Here is a 17970-nt window from a genome sequence, read left to right on the forward strand (position 1 = left end):
AATGGGTTTCTACCAATAAATGTGTGTGTTTTATGAGTGAAGGATAATACTAGACCAGTGAATCTCTCTTTGGCTTATCTCTCAACAAGTGTCGACCTACGTTCTCAATCCGAGCTTCGCAAGCTACTGAATACGGGTACATAGGGACACCGAATTGTTCAGAGTTTTCTGATAGATAGCGTCCTGATTCATCTTTACGTTTTTATTGTGTGCTTTGTCTCCATCCAGGAGTTGGGTCCTGACCGTCTGGTTGTCAGCAGATATGGACATCAGATGAATGAGCAGAGTTATCTTGCGTTGACGCTATGTATGCCTCGTTTTCCCAAGAGTCTCGAGTTTCTGGAGGTGTGTGGAAACCCTTTTCTCAGTTACATTGAGGACAATTCTAAGATAAGGCAGGCTAACGGTTCAAGGCATCTTTGGGCATCCCGCTATGGTCCGTATTTTCCAGGTGGTTCAGCAAAGGGGAGACATCTACACAATATGTTATCACATGGTCCAATGACCTATTATATCCATGAAGAAAAACGAAAGAAACATTAAAACGTTAGGTGTGAATACAATCTTTTTTTTTTTTAAAGATTTTATTTATTTATTTGACCGAGATAGAGACAGCCAGCGAGAGAGGGGAACACAGCAGGTGGAGTGGGAAAGGAAGAAGCAGGCTCATAGCAGAGGAGCCTGATGTGGGGCTCGATCCCATAACGCCGGGATCACGCCCTGAGCCGAAGGCAGATGCTTAACCGCTGTGCCACGCAGGCGCCCCAGTGAATACAATCTCTTGAACCATTTGGGATGGGGAAAGTTGATCGTTGAAGGCTTAGCTTGCTTAATGAGTTGGAAGGGATGGATGTTCCTCTTCTTTTCATAGATGACTCAGAAATAGCTTGCAGCCATCAGACCTGTCAGCTCACTAAATCTGAATATCTCCTCTTCCCAACTTCTAAACAAACCCTGCCATTTTCTCATGCACTAAATGTTTCCCTTCATCATAGACAATTGTCATCCTGATTGCTGCATCTATGCTGGGTTGAGAATATCAGAGTTCTTGAAGCTGGTTTTTTTTAAAGTAGATATTACTGTGAAACGATCGTGCAAACCTGTCGAAACACATATTTGGACCTAAACTACGTAATATATCTGATTTGGGCACCAGTCCGTCTGATTCATTATTCAGTCTTGGTCATGATGACAAGGCTAATGTCAATATCTCACGGTTTTCTGGGTATCTTCTTGCATGTAGTCATGAAGCTCAGAATGTCCCTTCTACAAACGCACGTCGGGGGCTGTGGCTAAACAGCCCGTGGGATCGCAGTCACACCACAGAAGGATCTCCAGCACAATGTTGGAAAGTGAAAGGGATCCAGGTGCCCGGTGTAAAAGGGGTAAGTCGGTCATGGCGCCTGTGCGATATGAACTTATTATGCGCTGTTAAGAATTATGTTTCCAATGCATGGGTAAAGTTCAAAAATAGAATATTTATTCAGAAATACAGACTATAACACTATATACAAGTATTCCCCTATTTACACCCCCTTCTGTACTTCCCCCATCACACTTACCAGAGAGAGAAACAGAGAAGGGGGGATCGCAGAGGAGGATGAAAGGAAAAATATTCAGAATCTTGCGAGACAGGAACAAATCACTACCTCAGGTAAAGACATTATACCTTTCTTTTCCTTTCTTCTTTGCCTTTGAGGATTTCTAAAGTAAAATTAAATAGTAATCCAACCTGTTTTGTAAAATCAAGACTATATGAGCGTGGTGAACTTGCAGGTTGTGCAAGAAGCATGATCTCTAGGTGTCCACACCTGCCTAGAAAAAAGGAGCTCTGTCCCAGGCCGGACACAGTGAGAGGGTGCGGGTTTTCTGAGAGACGCAGCCCTGGAAACTTCTGGGCACCGACGTGAGGTGCAGCCCTTGCTTTTGGTACGGAGGGCAGGATAATGCGTGCATCTAAGCATCGAGATTGGATACAAGGCTTTCTCTTATGCAAGCCTGAGGGCCCAGCGTGAATGCTGCCTCGCCGGCATGTTCCCGTTATTTGGTGTGGAGGCATGCAAGTGACAGCCCATCACTTAGCCGTGCACTGAGGCCAGCCTGCCTCCACTGAGCCCAGGGAGTCCGGTGTATCAGAAGCAAGCGATCCTTGCTCTCCAATGCTGTTGCTTCTGCAGACACCTGCCACGGTGTTTGGCTACCATGGTCTTCCCCAGAAACTCCTCTTGCCCTGTTAGGGAGGGAGAAGAGCTATGTTCACTTTGGGTGTGTACAAAGAAAATAGGTTGTTTTATCTGTAGCTGAAATTCTCCCCCAAGGAGCGCCTCTTTTACACAACTAATGCTGTTAAATACAGCATTCTTGTTCCAAGGTGGCAATTTGATAGGAAATTCCGATGATCTGGATTATACTTCCGCAAAGGCATAAGAGCCATGCAGGTGGTGTTCTGCCCTCTCTGGGCTGACAAATGGCCGAGTTACCATATGGCATTCGTTTGAGACGCTCGCCTGGGAAACCGCGGTTAACAAAACGTCAGCGTATCATGTAATTAGGTACCATCGGTTATCAGGAGCTGATGTTGGAAGGTAGAGAGATGGTGGTTGTGACATTTATGGAAAGACGCTGCCCTCGCTCTGTGTCTGTCAGCTTCAGAAAACAAAGATACTCATTTCTTAACTTAGATCTCTCTTGGGACCAACTATCAGGAAAACCAGACTTCTCATGCTACATGGTAAAGATTTTTTTTCAAAGTTTTTTAAAAATACCTGAGATTCTTACCTTTCACATACATACAAATATATAATATTAGAAACTTGCATATATATTTCATGTTCCCATTTTGATTGCTATTAAGTGAATTCTGGGAAACTTTATAAAAAGTATTTAAAAATATTTGGCTCTTGCCCTTAAGTTTTAATCCTTTTTTCCCCATTAATTTCTGTTGTAAATACGTCTCCTTATCTCTGATGCTAGCACACACCTGGTCAGTTTTTCTTATTGTCCTTACTATCTCTTCTGTCCTGCTTCTAAATGGTGGGCTCTCCCAAGACCCCATCCCTGACCTCCATGTTTCCTCCAGCTGTTCTGTCTCGACAGGCAATGTTCTCTATTCCCATGGTCATATATTGCCTTCCTATCAAGATGACCCCCCCAATTCTGGTCTGCAGCCCTGACCTCATCCCTAAAATCCTAACTCCAACTACCTAATTGCCTTATGGAACTCAAAATTAACACATCCAGCATAAAGCTGCTGGTTCTGTATTGCTCATAAATATATACTCTGTCTTTCCCAGTTTCTCCGTCTCAGTAAACAGCAGGTGAACTCAGGCTTACACATTTGGTTCCTGTCTTTCTATCTCACCACACCCATTAATAGACCATACCTTATAAGCCTGTCTACTCCATTTTTACAATTAAAGTCCAGGGGCACCTGGCTGGCTCGGTCAGTATAGCATGCGACTCTTGATCTTGGGGGTGTAAGCCTGAGCCCCAAGTTGCATATGGAGATTATTTAATAATATTTTAAAATTAATTACCTAACCTGTCCAATTTCCTTCATGCCCACCACTGACACCTTAGCCCCGGCTGCCACCATCTTTCATCTTTTCTGTTGTAAGAGCTTCGTAGGGCTCTCCCACCCAGGACCCACTCATCCTCTTGTGCAATCCAGTAATTATTAATCAAATATTCCACATTTGGTTGTCAGTTATCACTCCTGCTTAAGCCCCCCCTCCCCCCACCCAGTGCTTCCAGTCACAGTGAAAACAGAAGTGAAACTCATAGTTTAGCCTAAAATGCCTTCTGTGACTTGCCTCTTGTTTTTATCTTGTCAAACACAAAGCACAAAAAAATATTTCATCAAGTTGTTTTCAGCAGTAAAGGAGTTAATATACATCAAGTACTGAGAGCAGTATTCACACGGACACTCAATAAATTTATTTTTGCACACAGCAGTCAATAAATATTAGCCAGCTAATATTCAGTATCCTATTATCTAGGGTATGAACTAACTTGTCTTAAATCACATGTAATAATTAGGCAATATTTCTGCCATGTGGTGACTGTATCCAATTTCTAAATCATCATTGCTGTCTCCAAACTGAACCAGGTCAGACAGCCAGCGCCTCCCTTTGGTTTTCAGAAGTCTGTAGCTTAAAAATACTGCAGAGTGGGGCTGGTGGGTGGCTCGGTTGGTTAAGCGTCTGCCTTCGGCTCAGGTCATGATCCCAGGGTCCTGGCATTGAGCCCCTAGGAGGGCTCCCTGCTCAGCGGGGAGTCTGCTTCTCCGTCTGCCCCTGCTCCTGCTCTCTTTCCCTCATTCTTGTGCATGCGCTCTTTCTCTCTAATAAATAAAATCTTTAAAAAAAAAGCCATAAAAAGGAGAAATTTAAAAAAAATACTGCAAAGTGGCCTCATAACCATTCTTGCCCGTGTCTTTCAGTGAACACACATACCCGTTTACTTTGGATATTTATCCAAGAGTGGAAATGCTGGGTCACAGACTAAGCGTGTGTTCAACTGTGTAGGTACCATCAAATGGCTTCCCAGAGTTCCTTTTTCCAAATTACACGCATATGCTATTTTCTTAGGTCTAGCGGAATGCTTTTCAAATTAGCTATGTTGAAAAATAATTCTTCCAGAATATATTCCATACGACAAAATGTATTTGTATTAGCTCAAAAGATTATTATAATTACAATGAAATGTATCAGCATAAAAATTATCTGGGAATTACAAATTACATATCCTTCCGCATTTGTCTTGTATGTATCATTATTTGGAATATCTCATTATTTTAATTGCAACCAATTACTCCGGTTGGCATAGTCACAGCAAGCAGTATTCTATATTTTAGGAATAAATTAAATATATCATCTAAGAGTTCATCCTAACATTCTGCCTTTGCATACATTAAAGGATCAAAGTTTCCATTAATGCTCGTAGGAATTTTGAATCCACATAAATATATCATTAGGCTGAAGGTGAACATCTTTAAGGTAGATTTACCGGCAGTCTGGAATGTTAAAATGACGGCTAATGTGCATTTCTACTTTTAATTTATGACGTGCAGTTAGGTTAGGCTGCAGTATCCTCGTCGACTGGACCAACGGTCAGGTTTCAGCATCACTAAACTCAGAGATGATATTCCGTGATCGTTTTATCGGGTTTTTATTGTTGTGAATCCATACTTCACTATTGATTCGCCAGCTCCAGAAATTATTTCCCAGTTTCTTTAAGTAGACAAATATATTTTTCCAGTGAGAGAAGTGACCATTTTGAACACAATTTTGAGTAATAATAGACCGAGTTTTAAGACAGAGTTTCAAAGAGTCTCACGGCACAAACCGCCGGTTTATAGCGAAATTCCTTCTCTTCCTCTCTTTTCCAACTGCGTTTTATCGGTTTCCTCTTTTGTTTGTATCGTTTCTTGTGTGCCGTTCAGTTGGGGCTAATTGACACAGATGAAGAGAGAAATCCTACAAAGATACAAATGTTGTACGGGCTTAATATTGGGGGACTTAAGTAATTTAGCTTCATTTGCTAGAATTTGTGCTTTTCTTTTGCTGTATGGATTTAGAAGTAGATAGAAAATAAAATCCATTTGGCACATGCACTGAAGCTAAGGTTGGTCTACACTTCTTCCTGTTTCTATCCTAATCCGTCACAAACCCAGACCCACTGCCTGCATCCAGAATACTGTGGTCTGGGTGGCTTACAAACAATGGACATTCATTCTCACGGTTCTAAGGCTGGAAGTCCAAGATCAAGGCGTTAGCAGGTGTCTGGTGAGACCTGGCTTCCTGGTTTGTAATCTTCACCATGTGTCCCTCTCTGGGTTCTCCTTATAAGGTCAGTAATCCCATTCATGAGAGCTACACCCTCATCACCTAGTCACCCCTCAAAGGTCCTCTTCCGAATACCATCCCGTCCAGGCTGAGTTCTAATTTGAATTCTAGGGGGACAGAAGCATTCAGTGTTTGGCACCAAATTTTAAGACATGAAACATGACCATGAAGGAATCAGAACACCATGGCCATATTTATTTCTCTATAAGAGAAATTTCTAATTTATTAGATGGATACAAACAATGGTATTTTATAAAAATTTGACATAAAATATGTTTTCCTAAACGACCTGTGAGTTCCTGTATCTAGGCCTTGCATGATAAAAACATCCCATTTTCACATAAGGGAAACTCGGGACGTGTGGGGATTGCACTGACGTCTCACCCTCCTGGCCCATGACCAGGATCAGAGGCAGGAATGGCTCTGCGGTGCAAGCTTTGGGTGCCCAACCCGGAAGGTGTGTGGCCGATGAGATGCTGCTGAGAATGTGGGAGCATCTAGTTCACGGAGAACCCAAGGGTCGTATTTGGTTAAAGCTGGTCTTCACACTAAGAAGTGAGGATCTTTGAACATGTTCTTCCCTTCGGTCATCTGTTCTGTCTTCACTCTCACCTCCCTTTCTTCCCGTCTGCATGGGCACTTGTCTACTGTTTCATATCCCAGTTAGTCCTCATCTTCCTCAATATGGAACTTCTTTTTTTTTTTTTTTCCTCTCTACCACACTTTAGTCCTTTGCAAATCCCTGGTTCATCGCAGATGCAACTTTCTCCAGGAAGCTTGACTTACACCTGTCATTGACTTAGGGGTGTTTTGAGTGAAATCACATGTTCCTAAATGGAGACATCCATCCCTGTAGTGACTTTCAGAAATGCCTCTGTTTCTCCCATATGCCTGGCGTCCCAAAGACAGGAATGGCCTCCACTTTGTTCTCCATCCCTTACCAAATATTCTGTCCTTCTCTTTACTTAATTCCCACCCACCTCCATCTTCCTTCTTCTAAGACCCCTCTCCCACCAGCCTCGGAGGTTCCCCTGACTAACCCACTCTATTTGAGGACTCATGGATCGTGCCTTACAGAAACAAGCCCCAACAATACTAACTTAGTGACATAAGGAGGTGAGAAATATATGCAGTATAAAGTATATTTGCCATGCCTCGAATGAACTGTGTTTACAACTTAGTCTGTGTTGTTTCTTCTACTGTCGCTTAGAATTGGCTTCCTTTTTCTTCCTGTTCCTTTTTTAGTGAGTTTCCTCATTTCCCCAAAGACCTATTTAATCATAGATATTGTAGTACTTAATTAATTTCTATTGAGTACAGTCTCAAAATATCTCAGGCTTAAATGTGGGGTCTACTGTTTTCCATCAATGACTTCCTGGCAAATATTGAGTTATTTACCCGCAGAGCAGGAAACATACACAGTCTCATTAATCTCTTCTCGGCTATCCCAAAGTCCCCCTCCTCCTAGACCTCAGTGTGAAACATATCGAGTATCCAGTCTCATATATTATTTAGAGAGTACCATTGATTTATACAACTTTTCCTGGGTCAGAAGTCTGGTGATTCATTGCCCCCATATTCAATTTGACTGCAGGAAGAGTAACCGTTTGTGAGAATACTATTTCTCAGTGCATGAGACTGTTGTAGTGGGTTTTATCTGCTTTTGGCAAAGAAGAGCTCTCTGTAGGTATAACAAACTGAACCGTGTGGACTGCTTAGGGAATAAACTTTCCACAGACAGGGTAAGGGCTAAAAAGAATCGCAGAAGCTATTAAAGCGAAAAAGCTTTCCCCAAATCAGAGATTATCCCATCACCGATGTGTAGATGAAGAGACTTGAAAGCGATATGGATCATATTTCTAGACCTTTCAACAATAGTGATGAACAAAGGAATCATATGGGTCCACAACGAGCTCCCATTTTTAAAACCATTTTGTATTAGACAAGTACCTATTCCATACTTAGAAGCCCACAGTCAGCTTCTATTATGGTTTTCTTGTGCAGGTCCTAAAATACTGACATAAGCTCATCTAACCTCCCAAAATTATCTGAACAGTCAAACCTTGACTTGCTCTCTGTGTTTTCCAATGTTTGAAAAATTCAGAATAATGATAAAATTAAGAGTTTAGGAAGAAATTGAATGCCAAAGCCTTAACACCCTTGGAAAAGATAGGGCCCACAGCACTCCAGGAATCCATTCTTGCCTTTCGCTGGGGACATGGAGGAAAAGAAAGACAGCTGAGCAGGGCAGCTCCCCTGTGAGCCTGTTTGTGTCAGGTCTTGGCAGTCACCGCAGTGCTGTTTCCTAGGGGGAGAGTCCCCGTCTCTATGATCTGCTTTAGCAGAATATAGCTGACGTGACTAGTATTCTTCATGGATTTAGGGACATGGCTCCCCAGAAGATATTACAGAAGCTATGTAAGTATCTGAGTACAAAAGGAGAAGTTTTAGGAGAGAATGTTCTTTATAGAGAATGTTCCCGCAAGCATTGCTTAGAGACTTCAAAAGTTAAAGGGGGACCAGAGAGTGTCCTAATGAACCAAGAAAGAATTTGAGCAGCGTTGATGATCCCAGACCTTGTTTTTCTGTCTTGAATTATTAGTAAAGTTTGATACTGGGTGAGATTGGAGAATCTCATTTGGTAACCCAATGCAACTGATCTCTATGCTGATTTTACACTAGTAGATATTCTTCACCTTTGTCTATAAACATAAATATGTCACATTTTCATATTTTATACCTAATGTTCACTTAGTTGTATCATATTTGTAAAGAAAAAAGGCTCAAAATTAATGCACAAAGCATCCAGCTTTAGAAACAAAAGAAGGAATAGAGCAGATACATTTTTTTTTAAAGGAGAATTTTACCTGTCCTATTCTGTTTCTATTGGTGGACTTCATAACAGAATAACTCAGTAGAGACCGTGATCTTCCACCAGAGGACCAACGCTGAAACACCATCTGAACTTCCTGTCCTCATTGTTGGTCAGTTTCTTGCGAAGGGAGCTCTGTCTGTCAGCACTTAGTGGACAAGTGTGGAAAAGACTAATAATTTATAATTTTGAATGAGGAATTTAACCTAATTCACCATTTTCAAGGTATACGAACTCCACCGTGACATAAAAACAATCAATAATCATATTGATTGCAGTTTTGCAATGACTTGGAAAATCCATGGGAAATACGTGCAGATTTTCAAAGTCCCAATAATTTACCTTCTTTTCTGAGTTAAGTACTAAAGTGTGTGCTTTACCCAAAGAGAAAATATTGAGGGTAAAGACACAGGAATGCCAAGACAAGAGATAAAGAAATTCCAAGAGTGATGGTGAAATCAAGTATGGAAGCTACATAGCATATCTGGAGACTTGTCCAAAATAACACAGATTTGTTGGAATAATTTTTTCAAAGATTTTATTTATTTATTTGTGAGAGAGAGAGGACAAGTAGGAGGAGCAGCTGGCAGAAGGAGAAGCAGGCTCCCCACTGAGCAGGGAGCCTGATGTGGGACTTGGTCCCAGGACCCTGGGATCATGACCTGAGCCGAAGGCAGATGCTTAACCAACTGAGTCAGCCAGGTGTCCCTTGTCTGAATATGTTTGAGAGCAGATGTATGCTTCTGTCCTAGACATTGATGATAGCTCAATAATAGATAAATAAAAATAAGTCAAGCAAATAACAGGCAATTACTACTCCGGGGGAAAACTAAAGAGTTGTACAAAAGGAAACTGTTTCATTGCGCATTATATGGTCTGGCTCTGAATAATAGGTATATAGCTTTAATAATATAAACAAAGCCTTTCGATTTAGCCAAAAATTATGATTGTTATATGGGGTTGGCGGTAGGAGAAGTGTTAGGGTAGAAATGGTAAGAGACAGAAATCAGTGAGTAACATGTGGGTAATCTCTAAAACTAAAAAATAAAAAAATAGCACATCCTTGCTTAAAAACAAAAAAAATAGGCAAAGGAGTTAAAAGTGCTCACCTCTGGAGTTCTAGAGATGGGGAAGAGCGATATGAAGGATTACTGGTTTTACGTATAGCACAAGCAAGATAATTTTGTTTCATATATACAGACATATATACCTTTAATACATCTTTAAACACTTTTACAACATAAAAAGGTTGACACACCCCCTGCTTTCCACAAACACCGTGAATTTCCAACTCCTGGCCTTTCTGCCCCAAGCACCCAAACTGTACACATGTTATGAAATGGCCCACTGATCTGTCATCACTTTTGGGGCCATCTCCTGGTGAAGCAGACTCTTCCCTGACTCTTTGTGAAACGGACTCAAAACTCAGATTTTTTTCTATTTTTTCTTTTTTTAAAGATTTTATTTATTTATTCGACAGAGAGAGAGACAGCCAGCGAGAGAGGGAACACAAGCAGGGGCAGTGGGAGAGGAAGAAGCAGGCTCATAGCGGAGGAGCCTGATGTGGGGCTCGATCCCAGAACGCCGGGATCACGCCCTGAGCCGAAGGCAGACGCTTAACCGCTGTGCCACCCAGGCGCCCCCAGATTGTTTTCTATTACTGCCAAAGATATGCATGCATTGTCCTATGTCAATGTAATAGTTTTTTTTGCATAATCTTTAAAAATTTTGTGCCTTCTAAATTTTGGTGCCATCCAGCAACGCTGTGTCTCTTTATTCTAGCCACAGCCCTCCTTTGAGGAACAAAGCCTGTCCAAATCTGGCCGTAATCTTTCTCACCTTCCATCTGTTCCATCCCATCCCACTGTCCCCACCTTGGCCCTGCGGAAACTGTCCCCAAGCTTTTTCACATTCTGTGCCATCTAACACTAACTTCCTTTCCTCACCCCGAGGGAATGAAAAACATAGAATACGTTTTTTTAAGTTTTTAATTCTTTAAGACTTATAGAAAGCAACATTCCATTCACACAAGTCTGGTCTATCTGTTGTCCCTCCTCTGCCCACAGTGCTCCGTTTCCGTTCTCTGTCCCAGGCCCTCAGGAACTCCTGTTCATCCACATACATGTGTTCCTTCCTGAGCTGAGATCCCCCAAGGTACGAAATGTATCTTAATCATTTGATTATATCATGAATAAGTCGATGGACAAATGACTAGCCTCCTTGTATTATAAGGGGAGAGGGTTCATCCTTTCTCTGCGACATGCAAACTCTGCACAAAATATAAAACCACAAACCTACAATGACACAAACCGTTGTTCACAGACTGCTTTTATGAACACAGAAATGAAATAGTTCCTTTTTCAATTCTCAAAACAGCCCATTTTATACAAAACTATAATGCCATTTTAATAAGATGCTTGTCAGAGTGGAAGTGATCGTGTCTATCAGCAGAATACAATTGCTTTCATAATGGAAACCAAACCAAGTACCACAAGATGTGCATGTGTTCACTCAGACTGAACTTCCCGAAATAACTTGTCTTGAGATATCGTTGATGGGTTACTATTTATCTGTCTTTGCCGTATAATTACACGTTATGCAGATGACGTATCAGTGATAGAAATCGTTTCTGAATGTTACAGAGAAATTATGTGCAAGTTCTTTGAGTTGATCATGAGCTACTGTTAATCTTCTGGTCTTTAATGTGCAGAAGGGAATGCTGAGCCTTTAGTGTTTGCTACACAACGTCTACGTGTTGACATGGAGTTGTGTGTGTGTCCCCAGCTTAGCAGTTGAAACGAAATTGTTACCTTCTGCCTGTCCTTTGTTCCTTCACATTCATGCGCACGGATGCCTCACTGACCAGACGCACTGGGTTTCCACTTAGTTTTATATCCTCTGCATCCCATACGCGGCTTGTCTATGCGTAATCATTTTCTCTTACTGAATCAGTGTAGGGAAGAGAAATGCTGTCTCTACAGATGAAGAGAACACACATAGGCCAGCACGTCGCCATGACACATCAGGGGTAGGAAGAACACAAAATGATTTCTTTGTCTTCTTTCTACACTTTTATATGTTTCAATATTTCTAAAGGCCAGACAAAGTCTTCTAAGGACTGTCTATTCAGCTCGTGGCCCACAGCCTGCTGCACTCTGGCCAACACCTGGGAGCCTCTACGAAAGGCACATCCTTGGTCCTCCCTGCAGAGCTTCTGAATCTGAATTTGCATTTTGACACGATTCCCCGGTGTTTCATATGCACATTAATGTTTGGAAGGCACTGTTCTAAAAGATTTACCTCGGTATCTGGCAAGATGTTTGTCCCCCCCTCCCGCCCCCGTTTTCTGTTTTTTGTTTTTTTTAAGTAGGCTCCATGCCCTGCTTGGAGCCCAGTGTGGTGCTTGAACTCATGACAGGACCTAAGCAGAAATCAAGAGTCGGATGCTTAACCAACTCAGTCCCTCAGGCACCTCTCTCCCCATTTTTATAATGTGCCTGATATTGCCAATAATGCTTTTTGTTTTCTTGATATAAATTTAAAATATTGAGAAATAGTGGGGCCCCTGGGTGGTGCAGTTGGTTAAGCAACTGACTCTTGATTTCAGCTCAGGTCATGATCTCAGGGCCATGGAATTGAGCTTCCCATAGGAGTTTGCACTCAGCAGACTGTCTGCTTAAGACTCTTTCTTGGGGCGACTGGGTGGCGCAGTCGTTGGGTGTCTGCCTTCGGCTCAGGGCATGATCCCAGCGTTCTGGAATCGAGCCCCACATCGGGCTCCTCCGCTGGGAGCCTGCCTCTTCCTCTCCCACTCCCCCTGCTTGTGTTCCCTCTCTCGCTGGCTGTTTCTCTCTGTCAAATTAGTAAATAAAATCTTAAAAAAAAAAAAAAAAAGACTCTTTCTTGCTTTTGATCCTCCCAACCGTGCACACTCTCTCTCTAAAATAAATAAATCTTTAAAATATATTGAGAGATACTTGGTGAGAAATATGACTGCCTTCTTCATTTGGTGCTGGAGAAGGTCCTCTCTCAGACACCTGGGAGGTCATGAGGACGGAAGCCATGCGGCTATCTGAGGAAGAACCCTGTGAGGATATTGCCCAGCCCTTAGAAGGGTATTTGGGCAGGTTATGGGCAGAGAGGAGAACTTGCACGGCATCCTGCTCCATGAGATCTTGGTGGGAGCTCGTGTCGACAAGCAAGTAGAAATAGCTGAAGACCAGTATGGTTGTGTACCCAAAGGAAACAGACAATGGAGCTTGGAAACAAACAGGTATGCAGGGACAGAACAGGAAAGCAAGGTGCCCACACGAGGAAAGGTTTCCAAGGTGGAGTCCGTAAGGATTGTGTCAAATTTGACGCAACCATACTGGTCTTCAGATATTTCTACTTGCTTGTCGACACGAGCTCCCACCAAGATCTCATGGAGTGGGGGGATGGGTGAAGGTGGTGATGGGGACGAAGGAGGACACTTGTGATGAGCACCGGGTGATGGATGGAAGTGTTGCATCACTCTGTTGTGCACCTGACACTAATATAACATTGTATCCTAACGAGCTGGAATTAATATTTTTTAAATGATGTAGTGAGTCCAGGCGGCTGAGGACTGGGTTTGGCATTGCGTGCTGCAGCTTGGAGGTCACTGCTGACCTCGAAAATCGTAAGATGGACATCTGAAGATGTCACAATCAACCAAATGTTCTCCAAGGAGTTTTACCATCAGGAGAGAAAAACTGCGCAGTTCCTGTAAAAGGAAATGGGGGTAAGAAGATTATTTTTTCTGTTCCTTTTGGTAGGGGTGAGGTTTGATAGCAGAGTCATCACCATCTGCTGATTTGATGGGTACAGTTCAGTGTGACCACCTCATAATGACAGAGAAGGGAGGGAGGACCGTGGAAGTCTCGGAGAAGTACACACCAACATACAGATTTCTTTCTTTCTCTCTCTCTTTCTTCCTTTCTTTAAGATTTAATTTATTTATTTGAGAGATAGAAAGAGGAGAGGGGCAGAGAGAGAGAATCCCAAGCAGGCTCCATGCCCAGCACAGAGCCCAACGTGGGGCTGAGTCTCATGACCCTGAGATCATGGCCTCAGCCGAAGTCAAGAATCAGATTTTTTTAATTTTAAGGATTTTATTTATTTATTGGACAGAGATAGAGACAGCCAGCGAGAGAGGGAACACAAGCAGGGGGAGTGGGAGAGGAAGAAGCAGGCTCCTAGCGGAGGAGCCTGATGTGGGGCTCGATCCCATAACGCCGGGACCACGCCCTGAGCCGAAGGCAGACGCTTAACCGCTGTGCCACCCAGGCGCCCCAAGAATCAGATTTTTAAACAACTAAGCCACCCAGGCGCCCTGATCTCTTGGTGATTTTTAAGCCACTTGTTTTCATATTTGCACACTGGGTCCAACCGGGAAGAGTTTAAAAGTCTGCAAGCCCAGGCCACACACAAGGCCAGTTCCATCAGAATATTTGGGGATGAGGTCCAAACGTCAACATTCTTTGAAACCACCCGGATGGTTCTAGCAGGAAGCCGACTTTGATGAGAGTGTTCTGGGTATGTGGGTATGTGGATGAACTCAGGAAAGCCCTCTAGAGGTTCTTGATCCTGTGTTTAAAGACCCCATTGTGCTAGGGGCGCCTGGGTGGCACAGCGGTTAAGCGTCTGCCTTCGGCTCAGGGCGTGATCCTGGCGTTATGGGATCGAGCCCCACGTCAGGCTCCTCCGCTATGAGCCTGCTTCTTCCTCTCCCACTCCCCCTGCTTGTGTTCCCTCTCTCGCTGGCTGTCTCTATCTCTGTCTAATAAATAAATAAAATCTTTAAAAAAAAAAAAAAGACCCCATTGTGCTAGGTTGCACATTTCTCTCCAGCTCTGTTCACCGGCACAAGTGCAGGTGGAGATGCACAATGCGGTCCATTCAACAAGGACCGGGGTTTTGCCAAGAGAACGGGAGCTGAGGTCCGCGGACTATCCTGCCTTCTCTCCCCTGCTCTTCTCTCCCTCTCGCTAACCAGAGGGGCTCCCGTGTAGCTCTTGGACGTTTTAGCTTTCTGCAGAAAATTTAAAAGGACGTTTCTGAGAGCTGAGTGTACTGATGTGTACTGTACTTCCCCTGCCCCGTATCCCTCACATATTCCCTTCAGAATCATGCAAGCATGTGATAATACAATGGATTCCCATCCGTGTGTGTTTGAGGGAATGATATTATTTTGTTGTTTAACCTTGAAATAACTTTATCAGTAAATCTGTGTGACCCCAGGATCTTGAGTATCATTTCCTGAGTTTTGTTTTTCCTTTTTGCTTTCTTTTCCTCTCTTCTTTTATTGATTTGCAGAGATTTCCAAATTCCTCTAGAATGTTTGATTTAATTTTGGTAATTTATATCTTCTAAGGATTATTCCCAACTTGTCTGAAATTTTCTAATGTATCTGCACAGATTTGTACACGACATTGCCTAATAAATCATTAATTTCTTTTCTGGGCATCCTCAATATTCCGTTTCTCATGTCTAGTGTTGTTGATTTCCTTCTTCTGTCGTTTTTTTCCCCTGCCTCCTGCCTCTTCATCATCTTTTACAGAGTTTTGTCTCTTTTACTAATTAAATCAAAGACTAATTTTCTGGGGCTAATTGGTCATCATTGTTTTCTTTTTATGAAAAGAAATATATAAACGAACACGTGTATAGTAGAAAAGGGAGGGAGAAGCAGTCCTCAGACAGAAAGCCCCTGGGGGGGCGCCTGGGTGGCACAGCGGTTGAGCGTCTGCCTTCGGCTCAGGGCGTGATCCCGGCGTTATGGGATCGAGCCCCACATCAGGCTCCTCCGCTATGAGCCTGCTTCTTCCTCTCCCACTCCCCCTGCTTGTGTTCCCTCTCTCGCTGGCTGTCTCTATCTCTGTCAAATAAATAAAATCTTTAAAAAAAAAAAAAAAGAGAAAGAAAAAAAAAGAAAGCCCCTGGGACCTCTGATAGCTCTGTGCAAATCTGTTTCCTATGCTTTTGTGGGCAGAGGCTGGCTGCCTGCATATATTTCAGTTGGCCTCATATATCGTCTTAATCTTGTGCTCTGCTTGCTTCTTCTCAGTTTGATAGTAGAGAGAGTGATTAAAGTCGGAGATGCGGTTACGGAGCCGGGAATTCAAGCTCTCAGCTTCTCACTTTGTAACAACAAGCACTTTCTTATCCCCTGTGAAAGGCTTCCTCTTCCCGAACCTTCTGTAGGAAGCAAAGATAGTCACACCTGCCCCCCAGGGATGATGACGCGATTGTGAAGGTGAGCGGTTTCCGTCTTATTAAATATGCATCATGTCAATAGCTGTCTTATAAGCATCTCTTGTTATATGTTAGCTGGTTTCAAGGGTTTTTTTATGATTATAATCAGATTATTTCTAAATTTCTCAATATGCATCTTGTATATTCATCTGACAATGTTTACATTCCCTCGAAGTGCAATTGTTAGATAAATGTACTGGAAAGGTTTTAAACAAATAACTCTCCTGAAAATGCAACAGTTGACAGTGATAAACAATGCTTGGCCATGTTATAACACTGCATTTTCAGAGATGAGAACATTCTGTTGCTTTACTGTGACCTCATTTGAATACAGTGGGGTTAAACGGTAATACGCACGAAAAGTGAGTCCATACAGCCCTTCTCAACCCAGAGTCTTTGAGAGAATTAGGCCCTAAGGGTAATGACTTTTTTTTTTTTTTTTAAGATTTTATGTTTAAATAATCTCTACACCCAACGTGGTGCTCAAACCTACAACCCTGAAGTCAAGAATCATACACGCCATGGACTGAGCCAGCCAGGGATCCGGTAATGACTTTTCTTCTGTGCGTCTATTTCCGTACTAGATTTAAGAAAATCATGGTTAAAATCCCAGTTTATATTCTGTGGTTCAGATAAACAGCCCTCACTGAGAAGGAATTAATGGGAAAAATTAATTCAAATTAATTAATTCAAATTTATTTACTGTATTTAAGATGAATTTTCCTTAACACTGCTTTTGGGAAATTTGATACATTGAGTATGTTCAAAAGTAATCAATTGCTTTAGAAAAATTGGCTTTTGATAAGGTGGTATGAGGTGAATTAAATTGCGAAAAATCGTCTGTTCAATAAACTGACCTGGGTCCACACTGTTTGACATGTAGCAGTTAATTCAATCTTATATAATTATCCATTTTCCTTATTTATTTTTGCCTTTTAATCTGTCAAGGGCAGAAAAAATAGGTTATATCTTCAACTGTCCTCTTTCTGTTTGCCCATTATTTTTTTTTCTTTTGTAGATTCACATTTTTCCTAACTCATTAGTTGCCATTTTAGTCTATATTTAGTTAGCTGTGCTGTTTCAGGGTTGTTCACTTTTCTTTCCCTTCCCTAACTAATTAAGTTGAATGACTCGTGAATGTATTGTTGGTTTTGCTTGTTAGCTCACTGCGGGAAACTTTTATGAGCATGAACTTGCCTCTAAGTACACCTTTGACCAAAGCCCATGTGCTTCAGTATTCAGCTATTTCTGGTCACCGGCAGCATCAATGGCCACTGTCCCGCCTCGCCGTCTTGTCCCAGTTACATTATGCTTCTAAATGAGATGAATGGATGAATGTAGTTGACATTTTCTTTTCCTCTTTAACCCAACTTATCCAATGTATGTATTTCAAAACATTTATTTATTGATGCGTTGTTGAATAAGACAGTGAAGGTTGAGGGAAGAGCCAATATATAAGTAAGCAAGCACGTGAATAAAAAGATAGTTCATCATCAAGACGGTGTGGCATTAGCCAAGGAATAGACAAACGGACAAATGGAACGGATCAGGCAGCTGAGAAAGAGACCCACACACACATAGTCAGCTGATCTTTGACAAAGGAACAAAGGAAATACAATGGAGAGGAGATCATCTTTTCAAAACAAATGGCGCTGGCACAATTGGACCTCCACATGCAAAAAAATTAAATCCGGGGATGTTCGGCTGGCTCTGTGAAAGAGCTTGAGGCTCTTGATGTCAGGGTTGTGAGTTTGAGCCCCATGTTGGGTGTAGAGATTACTTAAAAATAAAATTCATAAAGGGGTGCCTGGGTGGCTCAGTCCGACTCTTGGTTTCAGTTCAGGTCATGATCTCATGGGTCATGATATTGAGCCCCAAGTTGGGTTCTGTGCTCAGCTGCATGTTTGCTTGAGATTCTCCATCTCCTTCTGCCCCTACCTGCAGTCCCTCTTGCTCTACAATAAATAAGTACATCTTTAA

At 42.3% G+C, this 17970-nt stretch overlaps 1 long non-coding RNA gene across 1 annotated transcript in view; it reads left to right on the top strand.

Moving 5' to 3' along the window:
* The window catches only part of LOC130543307 (uncharacterized), a 95491-nt gene that overhangs the window by 73047 nt on the left and 4474 nt on the right, over positions 1-17970 (top strand). Inside the window, exons 2-6 of the long non-coding RNA XR_008958559.1 lie at positions 229-345; positions 1244-1385; positions 13305-13480; positions 15803-15991; positions 16436-16536. This is a non-coding gene — a long non-coding RNA (uncharacterized LOC130543307). The remainder of the gene's footprint in view (positions 1-228; positions 346-1243; positions 1386-13304; positions 13481-15802; positions 15992-16435; positions 16537-17970) is intronic.

The sequence above is a fragment of the Ursus arctos genome, chromosome X (genome assembly GCF_023065955.2).
Source record: "Ursus arctos isolate Adak ecotype North America chromosome X, UrsArc2.0, whole genome shotgun sequence".
NCBI classification, from domain to species: domain Eukaryota; kingdom Metazoa; phylum Chordata; class Mammalia; order Carnivora; family Ursidae; genus Ursus; species Ursus arctos.